The sequence below is a fragment of the Peromyscus californicus genome, unplaced genomic scaffold (assembly GCF_007827085.1).
Source record: "Peromyscus californicus insignis strain IS unplaced genomic scaffold, ASM782708v3 Scaffold_6__1_contigs__length_162567912, whole genome shotgun sequence".
NCBI classification, from domain to species: domain Eukaryota; kingdom Metazoa; phylum Chordata; class Mammalia; order Rodentia; family Cricetidae; genus Peromyscus; species Peromyscus californicus.
Genome location: NW_026294584.1, coordinates 82,535,309 through 82,547,754, shown reverse-complemented (window position 1 = coordinate 82,547,754; position 12,446 = coordinate 82,535,309). Strand labels below are relative to the sequence as shown.

The following is a 12,446-nucleotide window of genomic DNA, read 5'->3' as shown; positions in this document are numbered from 1 at the left end:
AGGCTTTTGAAACCTCAGAGCCCATCCCCAGTGATGCACTGTCTTCAACAAGGCCACACCTCCTAATCCATCCCAAACAGTTCCACCAACTGGGACCCAAGAATTCCAACATATGAGACTATGGGAGCCCATTCTCATTCAAGCTACCACATGGCAAGTGTGTGTGCACGCGTGTGTGTGCTAGTGTGCACATGTGTGTGTGTGTGTGTGTGTGTGTGTGTGTGTGTGTGTGTGTGGCTTATAACTGCACCCATAGCCTTTCACATGCTACGCAGGCACTCTCAATGAACTTTTTCCTAGTCTTGTCATCTGGCTCTTTGGACTTCTCCCTTACTCCTGCAATAAGGAAGGAATGAAGAAGGAAGTTAGGAAGGAAGGAAGGAAGGAAGGAAGGAAGGAAGGAAGGAAGGAAGGAAGGAAGGAAGGAAGGAAGAAGTGAGGGAGGGAGGGAGGGAAGGAGGGAAGAAGGAAGGAAGGTTCTTTTTGTGCTCAGCTGCAACCAGTTTACTGTTAAGCTTGGGATGCCTTTTGCTCACCCAGGTCTTGGCAGAAGTATCACCTTGCAGAGAGGTCTTTCCTGAGTTTTCACTAAGGCAGCTCTCCTATCCTCCTGACAGCTACCTCTTACCCCTCACTCCCAGTTCTATGGCCTTCACAGTACTTATCCTGACCTGAATCAATACTGTTAGTGTGGTTTTACTAAGGAACTGTTCATATCATGTTTAGAACCATATCTCTACAGACCAGACAACAGCTTTGTTGACTTAAAAAGATCATTTGGGTATTTAAAAGGATGAGGACTTGGGGTCTTTGTCTAATTCATAGACATTTAGTAGCAAAGGACCAAGGGAGACATCAGAGGAAAATGTCGTCGCCTCCCCTGAATCTCCTCCATTAGCTAGCAGACCACCTGATCTAGTGGGTGGACACCTCTCCTGTGGCATTTTTCATATGCTATTGTCAGGGACAGTGAGCCAAGCAACATGGACCCATAAAAAATATACCAACTTCAGAATCATATATATGTGGATTCAGACCAGGAATGTCACTATCACTGATTATTGTACCTTTCCAAACCTACTTCCTCCCCTGTAAATGGGGCTGATGCACCCTACCTCAGGTTCTCAAAAGGAGTAAGAAAGTGTCCTAGCACATGCCTACCACTGGCACTTAGGTAGTAACCATCACCTTTGTTACTGTCAAGTTTACTGTCAGCAAAACGTATTCTTTCAACTAGGGTTCGACAAATGTATTGAGATTAAAGGTGGTAGGCATGTGGGACCACAGTGATCACAGCGTCTGTATGGAAAGAGTTAACACTCAAGCATGCTTTCTAACGTGCCCAGTACTTTAGACAAACCAGTTGCTCCTCTATGCCTAAGACAGAGACAGTCATTTGCCACTTCTGAAACTAGGATGACTCTTCAGGGAACTTTCTTCCCAAGATGTTCAAAGCCCAATCCCTGGAACCTGTGAATGTTGCTACAGGGCAAAACAGACTTTGCCCAGGCCTTAAGCAAAGAAAGCATGCTATGGGTAGACTAAATCTACTCAATATAACCAAATAACCCCCAGAAAAAGAGAATTTTCCCTAGCTAGGGAAAAGAGAGCAGGAAGGCCAGCAGGGAAAGTCTGCTAATGCTGGGTTTGAGGCGTCAAGCCCAATGGCATATACCAGAAAAGTCTCTAAGAAGTGAGGACGGCCCCCAACTGAGAGACAGCAAGAAACAAACTTCAAGGAACTGAAGTCTAGCAACAGCCCAAAAGAACCTGAGTAGAATCTTCCCAGAGCCTCCTGTAAGAGCCAAGCTGACTAACAGTGAGACACAACGGTCACCTACACCTTCTGACCTACAGAACTGTGAGATAAAACATCTGCGCTGTCTTAAGCCCGGTTTATGATAACCTGTTATAGCAGTCATCTAAAACTAACCCTCTTCTGCTGATGTTTGATGTAGTTTAACTGACAGCATTTCTTTTCCCTAGTGGTCCAGAGGCATATTTCACAACTGACAGCATCTTAGATGAGTTGAAATATAGGGTTAACTGTTCTGGAAATGGACAGCAGATTAGCCATCAGGTAATCCAGACTGCAGGCTTGAGTTCTAAAGCATTGAGTACGCTTCCACAAAGCTCCCAAGGCCAAAGGATGCTGCCCAGGCCAACATCTAACATGGGATCCCGGACACAGTTGAACAAAGACCCAAAGGTGCTTACCCTCAGAAACATTCATTAGTCTACTAAGGATTAGACACACAAAGGTGCCAGGTATCTTTCTAGGCATTGGGATAAAAAGGTCATATACTTTTCCTTATGGAGTGGACTCTACAGCAGAGAACATCAATGTCACGTGACATAATGTCACATTACAATGAGTGCAAGAAGAAAAGTTAACATCTAGAGCACTCCATTGCTTTTCACAAAAGACACATATTAAATACATATACATGTGCGCACGCGCACGTGTGTGTGTGTGTGTGTGTGTGTGTGTGAGAGAGAGAGAGAGAGAGAGAGAGAGAGAGAGCGTGCGCGCGCACTCTTTTCACAGGTCACTCCTCACTGCTGCTAGTGTGGGAGCTCTGAGAAATAGTTTGTTGTTAGAGGGTTTTTTGTTTGTTTTTGAGAACAGTCTTGCTGACAGCCCACAGTGGCTTCAATCTCTCTTGCAGCCTCGGTTAACCATGAACTTACGATCATCCTGCCTCAGCTTCCTGAAAGGTAAGATTTCAGACAAGTGTCACCATGCCCAGCTGGTTTTTTTTTTTTTATGTAGTGGTAAACCAGTTTTATACTGGACTGCTTTTATGAATTTCTAAAAAAAAAAAAAAGGACCATAGCTTTCTCTTCACTGAATCAGATTCCCTCTCTTTTGATAGAATTCAGTCTTTTTAAAAATGAAAATTAGGGGGCTGGAGAGATGGCTCAGTGGCTAAGAGCGCTGACTACTCTTCCAGAGGACCTAAGTTCAATTCCCAGCATCCACATGGCAGCTCACAACTGTCTGTAACTCCAAGATCTGAACCCTCACATAGATACGCAGGCAAACACCAATATATGTAAAATAAAAAACATTAAAAATGAAGATCAGTTTTATATTAACAACGCCCAAAAAGTTTAATGTGACTAAAGAGCATCTCAGCGGCCTGGAGAGATGGTTTGGGGGTGAAGAGGAGTCCTGTTTCTCCAGACGACTGGAGTTCAGTTCCCAGCACCCACACCAGAAGGATCGCCATCACTTGTAATTCCAGCTTCAGAAGATCCAAAGTGTGCACATGACGTGCACTCACACAGATACTATCACACGAATAGATAGACAAATGGATGGACGGATGGATGGACAGATGGACAGATAAAATCTTTTTAAAAAAGGGCACCGCAAAAGCAGAATGCAACATCTTCCTAGACTGCTGGTCTTAAGCCATTTTTACTTTTGGAAGGATCGAACAACTCCCTGGTTGTAAAAATCAAACAGAACAGCCTAATACACAGAGCAAAGCAACAAACAAATTTGACCTGTATAACCTTTCTAGAGATACAAATATGTGGAAAATTCTAAACTTCTGAAAAGATTTTGCAGGAAATGTCATTGGAATCTATGTGTTTTAACCTCTTTTTCAATCTCCCTACACACACACTTGTGTGTGTACATGTATATATGTTTGAGGGTTTGTGTGTGTGTGTGTGTGTGTGTGTGTGTGTGTGTGTGTGTGTGTGTGTGTAGAAGGAGGAAAAATTCTAGGCTGGAAGGCAGTTTTTTTTTTCATGGCTTTAGAGAAGCCACAGGTTAATAACACCATTAGCTGAAGACTGTAATTCAGACATTAGCAAATGCAGCAAAACCCTACTTTGTACTTGCCTGATTCTGTACTAATGGTCTGGCAGCCCACTCCACCCAGGCCACATTCTTAAGTCTATATTTAAGAAATTCTGACAGACTACACACAAGAAGAAAGGCTACAAAGGGCCACAGGAGAACCTGCCATCCTGGACAAAAGACCCACAATTAACTCAAACCTCCACTTCACTTCTAATTATGAAAAAAAAAATCACTACTCTAAATGGTCATTTCTCGCCAACCAGATTAGCAAAATAAAAAAGAACCGACATTCCCTTGGTGGTCTTTGAGGAGCACGTTGACTCAACACTCACCTGTGTCCTGTGGCTCAGCAGACCACTTCCGGGAGTCTGTCCTTAGCAAACAAAATGACAACTTAACCTGTCTTCACAGCACTGTAAGATCAAGGGATCAGATACAACCCACAGCTCCAGGGGCGGACAATGGTCTGCGAAGTGGCCACACAACGAAGACGGATGCTATTGAAAGAGAAGCTGTTTCTATGCACTTCCTGACACACTGCTAATTTAAAACAGCACGCAGACAACAGTATAGAAACCATCTACATGAAAGAATGGGAAGAAACACAATATACGCATTCATAATAGCTTATATTTACAAGTTGATACCTGTGGTATGGGAAAAGCCTGTATGAGAAAGGGATGGAAGCATGTTTCAATATTTGTCCCTTCTAATATGATTGTTAAACTTGGGGAAGTACAGATACATTATTATTATTATTATTATTATTATTATTATTATTAATGAAGAAGTTGTCCCTAGGAGTATGAAAAATAGAGTATGATCAGCTTAGAAAAACAAAACCAAAAACAAATTCCAGGAGTTCAGCCTAGAAGGGTACTAGGGGAGCTGGGTGTGGGCAACAAGTCCTCAGGTCAAAGTCTGTACGTCAGAGAAGCACAGTCCAGAGTTCAGGAGGTGAGCACAGTGAGTGTGGAGAGGGTGACTTCTGTCCTCCTGGGTGTGGGTGGCCTGGAGTCCCTGTGAATGTATTATAGCCTGAAGGAAGTCAGGGAAGTGGAGGCAAAGGGGAGGCAAAGGCAGAAAGCCAGCATTACCTCCCAGGGAGCATGCCAGAGTGTTTGTTTGCAATCTGGACCAGGTAGTGGCTGAGGTGTTCTGCTCACAGACTAAGTACCTCAACAGGAGGCAAGGCACGAGCAGATGCACGGCACCAGAGTTTCCTCAAGAGCTGAAACTCGTGGGATTTTAAAAACTGGAATCACATGGAGATGTAGCAGATGAGCCTGCTGTTTAAGGAAGTCCGTAGGAAATTTTTATGAGGAACTGTCATCTGCTATTTCCGCTTTGGAGAAACAAGTTCAACTGAAGATGACCGACTCCATTTGACCAAATTAAAAGTGGAAAGTATTCAGTATTTTAGACATGCTGGCATCTTTTCACAAGGTGGTCTGTCCATAAAACAGCAGTGAACCAAAGGGCCGAGTACCGACCAGCCCCTTCACCTTCACACAGGCAAGGCCTGATAGCTAGACCCACCATCAGGGCTCTGCCCGCACCTGCTGTTCAGATGCCTCCCAAAACATGCAGGGAGAGGAAGCTAATTTTGACAGCAACCATGGAGAAGCTGCTGAAGAGAGAAAACGAAAAGAGCCAGCAGGCGGGAAGGGAGATGCAGACAAACCCAAAAGTAAGTTCTGGTGGATCCGGCACTACATTCCCCACTTCTCTCCCAAATTGGAAGGCTTTTCCAAAAGATGCAGTCCCAGAGTCCCACAGTCACCATCTCATCCCCAAGAGCAGGGCCGCAGCTGTTCAGTACCTAACAGGAATCCCTCTCCACATCCCCAGCAGTTCCTATGACTCCCTTCCCTCTGTCAGACAGACATTGGGGTGCTTTAGGGGGCAGAGATGACTGCAGAGGAATGTAGGCACTGTTCCAGTTCAGCAAGTGTTAGGTGATGCCCAGAATGCTGCTGTGCCATCAACACTACACAATGTCAAGGGCACCCAGGTCTTTAGCTGCCCCTGAAAGCATGATGAATCCAAGGGGAAGAAGTCACTCAAGGATCTGGGTACCGCTGAAGGTGTGATTCCCAGTAAATACAACTAAAGTTTCTTTTTCGATAAAAAAAAAAGACAGTGGCTCACATACCTTGCTGGTACACATTCAGGGAACATGGCCTTATTTCCTCATTCCTCTGGCATTCATCAAGCTCCTACTGTGTGCCACACTCTACAGCTCAGAGCACTTAGAAGGCCATTGTAACTGAACAGGCTCTGAGAAGCAGAGCTATTGCCAGACACTACATTTCTCTGGTTAGGAAAGCAAAGCCCATCACCACTACTCAAAACCCCCAAAAGAACTAGAAAGAAACACCTCTCCATCCTAGAAGAACAGTCCCACTGCAGGACATGGTTATGTTCTGTTGGGGTTTTTTTGTTTTTGTTTTGATGGTGTGAAGAGGCTTGTTTTTGAGATAGGGTCTCACTGTGCCGCCCTGCCTAGCCTGGAAATCACTATGTAGACATGGCTGGTTTCAATTTTCTAGCTACCCTCTTGCCTCTGCCCCTTAAGTGCTGGGATTATAGGTATACACTGCCATGCCCAGTTTGGCCTATTTTTTTTTTTCCTAACTTGCCAGAGATTCTAGTGGACAAAATTTGAAGTTACCATGAGTTTGAGATCTGAGTCAGTGGCACTCCAGTGGGAACTACTGGCTTCGTGCCCAGTAGTCAGGGGTACTTTGGCCAGCAGCACCTACAGCTAAAAAGAAATCTGCAGATTATCAATCAATGAAATGTCCCTCTTGACTGTCTCGTAGGGGCTTGCACACAGCCATGCTGCATGACAGCTCTCCAGAGAAAATCCAAGTGCAGACCATGGCAGTGAAGCCCACACTTCAGTGACCACTGGTGACCACACCCACTCAAATCCAACCTGGGCTCCTACTTCTCTTCTCACCCAAATGTCAACTACATGACCTTGTCTCCAAGAGGAATGACAGACAACAGACTATTCTGCAAGAAAGGATACATAATATATGAATTTCTGACTCCCTGGCCCCACAGGCGCAATCTTAAAGTCAACAAATGTGAAAAGCAGGAGTTCTTAACAACTGATTCATTCAGACAGACCCAGAAAAGAAATTCTTTTAGCTACAATCTTCGGGAATAGCTCAAGGTATCAAGTCTGAAAGCTCTGCAACACTCTGGCTCACTGTTCAGTAACCTTCTGCAATGTAGACCCATAAAAAAAAGAAGACAAAATCCCTCCTTGTGGAGGACAGCAACCAGACACTCGAAGCAAAGCATTTTTACGACACTCAATAAAACCTGCCATGACAAACCAAACATTTAGGTGACACTAGAAACGATTTTCAAGACAGACTTGGCACAAACGGAAGAATCCAGCTGGAAGTCATCTTTAGTTCAATCACTTCCACCCTCTACCCAGCTCCAAGCTGCTTGCCTACTGCTCCCCTGGCCCTGAGAGAAAATATAGGGTGCTGTGCACCTGCTGGCAGGAGCTGCTCTGGGACGGGACTTTGTAGGCCAGTTTTCTCTTCTGCCCAGCCAAGGCTTCCTCTGGGAATTGTGGGAAGACAAGTCTCTGAAAGACTGTCCTGTGATATCTCAGGCCTGTTGAGTCTCAGATGTTATATGGGGCACTAACTACAACGGCTGAAGAGGCAATGAGCCCCAGTGGAGAGGCACCCATAATTCTCTTCTGGTTGCTTGTCTCTCATGTAAGAAGTCCTCTCTATCTCTCTCGACTTGATTTACAGCTTTCCAAAGTACATTACACACACACACACACACACACACACACACACACACACACACACACACACACACACCGCATTAAGCCCTCTGCTCTCTCTCCTTTGATCCTATGGGCCTCTCCTATGACTCTTGGCAGAGTGCTGAATCAGCTATGGCATTACGGCAACTCTGGGGGAAAATTTGCTCTACCTCTTGAGGTTTGGATGCTTAAGGAACGCCAGCTTCATGTGGGCCTTGGTGAGAACTGATCAAGGTCTGGACTCAGAAAAGGCCCAGGGTGTATGGTACGGCAGCTTAATGACGAGAAGCACTCAACTGTGCTGCAACCACATTTTATTTATCCAATGTTCCTGTTAGCCTCGGTGCACCCATTCTTCCTCATCCCCGTCATCCAGGGCAGATGGGAGGTGCTCTACAAATGCAGCTTGTCAAGGCAGAGGACCTGGATCTGGGAAGTAGCAACTTCTGTGAACTCAGACTTGGCTTATATACAGCTCTTTCTTATTTCTCCTACGGCAGCAGAGATCTGTCACCCCAGTCCTTGGGAGGTGGCCGTAGGAGGCTCCTGACTGTAGCAGTATACAGCACCACCTAGCATGTACAAGGCCGTAGATTCAATCATCAGTAACACACACACACACACACACACCCCCTCTTGCAAACATAAACCTAAAAACTTCTGAAGGGCTTCCCATTTGCAAAGGCCTTGGCACTTAATGTGATGGCATTCATATGTCACAAAAGTTGGTGTGTTTTTTTCCCAAGGCAACAAAATTCTGCTACATGCAGTTATAGACCAGAATTTATTTTGAGTAACAAATATTACAAATGATTTGTTATACGTACATGCTTACTGGGAGAAAATGGAGGCATCCACTTGTTTGTATTTCCTTCAAGCCTTTTAAAAATACATAGCTAGCTGTAATTGTGAATAATGCACTATATTTGTACCTGTCTTCCAACTGTGTAACCCAAAACAGACTTCATGCATGAGCTAGCAGTTAGAAAGGAAAATGAAATTAAGATCTAGAATCAATTTGCTGAGTAAGTTGATATCACAACCCATTTCATATTTAAAAGACAAAATACTACTGCCTAATCATTGCATAGTCTCTTACTTTGTAAGCACAATCTGGCAGCGTGTTTTGAATAATAATAGCCTTTTTGGATTTGAGAGAAATATGAAAATTTTGTGTGGCCATTTTCCCGTTATAATAGTAATGCATGCTCATTATTTGTACAAAGATGTATTAATGCCAATACTTATTGAATACAGACTCCATGTCAGGCAATGTTCCACATGGTCTATGAAGACAAATTCATGATTCCCCACAACCTCAACAGAAGCACAGAGAAATTAACCAAGTCGTCCAATCTACAAGCCTAGGAACACAAGCCAGCAATCCATCATTATGCTCTAATCTTCTAGGAGTGAAAGCAAGCGGTAATTTATTCAATCAAGTCTTTCACTACAGCAGGGCACAATATCGTGGGCCCAAAACAATTCATAATGAACACTGTACCCTTCCTACTGGAAATCATTATAAACTAGGATTTCTGTGTATCACTGACATGAGCTACAATCCAGATCAATTGGATTCCAGGCATCTGATATGTATTAAGAACTTTGCAAATTTTAGCAAATGATGCAGTGTCTCCATGAGCTAATTCCCTGAATTAACTAACCACCCACTCTCACAAAAATGAACACGATTAGTCCCCACTTCTCATGGCTTACCTGCTGCCTCGGACAGCCATGCACACAAGAGCAAACAACATACTCTTGGGCCGAATCCTTTCAAACTTGAAAAGTCACACTTGATGAACGACAAATGCTGCTTCCATTATTGATTCAATTTCCTATCCAAGTTAATAAATGTAACTATTTGAAATAAAAACTCTCTTTAAATTTAAAGGCTAACTTATGTTCCTAATTGCCTAACCCTAAAAATATTATGTATTTAACAACATCAAAAGCAAATTAAAATTATTAGTCCATCAATCATTATTATTCATACTGCTGTGGCAGAAAAAGGAATACAAGCTTATACATATTTACACACACACACACACACACAAATCTGGTCAACTTTCTAGTTTTTTGAGCAAGATCTCACTGTAGTCTAGGCTAGCTTGGAACTTACTATGTTGTCCAGACTGGAGTTGACAACTCACAGCAATTCTCCTGCCTCAGCATTGCCATCTGCTGAGATTACAGATGTGATTACCATGCCAGCATCCATCATTCTTTGGAACTTAAAACTGTGGTGTCTGGCATTTCCAGAAGGTTCTAGCTAGCACAATTTACCCATTTATCCTGCTGACTGAGTAAAGGAGGTTAAAAAAGGAAAGAAAGCGATCATTCTAAGCACTTACCATAGTTATTCTCAGTCTACAGTTTTCCAACACCTAGCTGACACAATTTCACTAAAACTCTAGAAATAGAGAGCATGATTATCCCTATTTTACAAATCAGATTGGAAAAGGCTAAACACTATTCTCATCCTGGTCTGACAAGAAAGCCTACACAGTAAACCCCTGTGAAACCCCTTCCTTCCCAGGCAGGGCTGAAAAGAAAAAATTACTTCTAGAACTTACCTTCCTAGGTAAGGCTTATACTAAAACGAAACAAACAAAAACAACAAAAAACCCACCTCATGAAAACCCAGCATCGTCAGTGATATTATTATTCTACGTCTCATTTTCTTCCTACTAGGGAGAGGTTTGGAATAAAAATGATTGGGCACTAGTTAACTTTTCGGAGCTCTCCTTTACCCCGAAGTCCTCCGCTCTCACAACCAGATCATCACACAGGTTCTGTCACAAGAGACAACAGCAACTCAACTGTCAGAGACTTTGTCTTTCAAGTAAGCCCAGCGCTTTCTGCACAGAGTGCGGCCTTTCCATACCACACTGGCAGTCTCTTGCGAAGCACTGGTCCTCATTTTTACACAGTTCTCTACACACCTAAGTGCTGTGCGCTGCACTGGGGGTTCGACGCCTAGTAAATTGCTTGTGCTAAATACAAAGGCATTGTAGTTACTGTTCAGCATTCACTGGATTTAATCCATAGCTTTATGGTGCTGGCTGACTGCTAAGGAAGGCAAAGGGTCTGACTATCTTATCTAGTTAGCAATCTTCAATTGACTGCTTTTTAAAACCGGGCTAGGAGGAAGTGGGTGGTCAGTGGGAGGGGGTTGAAAGAGAGTAAGGGGGTACACATGTATGAAGCACACAAAAATAAAAAGTAAAACTATGTGAGAACCACGTGTTTATTTATTGGAAAATGGCCTGGCCGACATATACATTTTTGTTCTAAAAAGCGGGAGAACCCTCCTTACTTGAAAGTGACTGCTAGATTTAACCCCACTGTTCTGGAGTGGCCTGCTTTCCCAGTTTCCCTGGGGAAGGGCTGGAATCCAGTGGTAATTTACATCCATGGTCTGAAGTGCCAAGCCATGGTGCAGCAGGGTGACTGACCAGCATTCTAAAAACAAAGCCAAGCTATTGCTTTAAAAATTGAGAACACACAGACACAGAGCCTGGCTCTGACAACATCCAAAAAGATTCATTATAGACAATCTATTCAGGAGACGCTACGACCGCCCCAGGAAATATAAACAGTGTCCAAAGACAGCCGAGGGGAGAGGAAATAACTGGCCGGAATGAGGCGAATCATGTGAAGTCTGTCCAACAAGGCCTAAGACATCCCCAGTGTTTCCACTGGGAGCCGCGGTTAAACGTGCCCTGGCACATGGGCACAGACCTCCCCTCCAGCTCAGGCATGGGGCTGCTTCCTTGCCTACCCACTTGTTTGTGCACTGCCACGCCCGCACAGGACCACGAAACCACAGGCCTTGGCAGATCCTTCCAGCTGATCCCCAGTTGCTCAAAGTTTAACAAGAATCACGGCTCCCTTTGCGAAAGTTATGAATGATTTAAGTCAAGTTTACAAGACACCCACGGCCAGGATAAATGAGTGTCAGTAGACACTAGCAATGGCGTCTTAAAATGAGGTTTAATTGGCAGGCCCTTACTAAAATGAAAACGAGTTTCTCTAACCCACAGGCTAAGCGTCCGGCGCTACATTTAAAAAAAAAAAAAGAAATAAATCACGCAAGGCTCAAGTTTAAACTCCGACCTTCCTGTCTGAGTCACCGCCGCAGGGTCCCTCGTGGAGTGTCACCCGAGTTCTCTCCACGATCCTCTCCTTCCCGGCCGCCACCCGCCCTGTGCGGACTCCAGCACCCTGGCTGCCAGTCCACGCGCGTCCGGAGACCGTCGCGGGGAGAGGTGGGGTGTGCGTGGCAGCCCCGACCCGCTCCTCCCGCACCAAACGCGAGCTGGGCGGTGACTCCCGGGCCTCCCGCGGGCCGGTCGAGGCCGGGCTGGGTGGCAACAGAGACCCAAGCCTCGGGGGTCGCTCGTGTCCGCGGGCTCTCGCGTCTGTGGGCCGCGGCGGGCCTCGCTCCCACTCCCCTCCCGCGGCCCAGGGCGCCCGCAGCCCGCGCTTCCTTCCTCCGCTCCCTCGCTCCAGCCCACGGCCGGTTCGCGGGGCCCGCCGGCGGCCCGTAAGTGGAGGCGTCCCGCGCCGTCCTGTTTGGGTCCCCGCGGCCCGGTCCCCGCGATCGCTTGGCACTCACCCGCCGCCGCCGCCGCCGCCGCCGCAGCCAGGGAGTCGGTCTCTCTGCGCTCCGGGACCGCCCGACCTCTCCTCCCCACTCCGCTCCGGCTCCTCCCCGCGCGCGTGGGCGGGGCGCGCGGCCCGGGGGGCGGGGCGGCCGCCGCCACCCCCTCTGCTCGGTTCCACCGGCCCGGGACGCCGTCGCCGCCGCGCTCTGCT

At 45.8% G+C, this 12,446-nt stretch overlaps 1 protein-coding gene across 1 annotated transcript in view; it reads right to left on the bottom strand.

Moving 5' to 3' along the window:
* Gng12 (G protein subunit gamma 12) overlaps positions 1 to 12,290 on the bottom strand; it is a 120,722-nt gene extending 108,432 nt beyond the window's left edge. Inside the window, exon 1 of the mRNA XM_052720427.1 lies at positions 12,247 to 12,290. The gene's annotated coding sequence lies outside the window, so the exon portion shown is untranslated. The remainder of the gene's footprint in view (positions 1 to 12,246) is intronic.
* Positions 12,291 to 12,446: the final 156 nt, after the last annotated feature.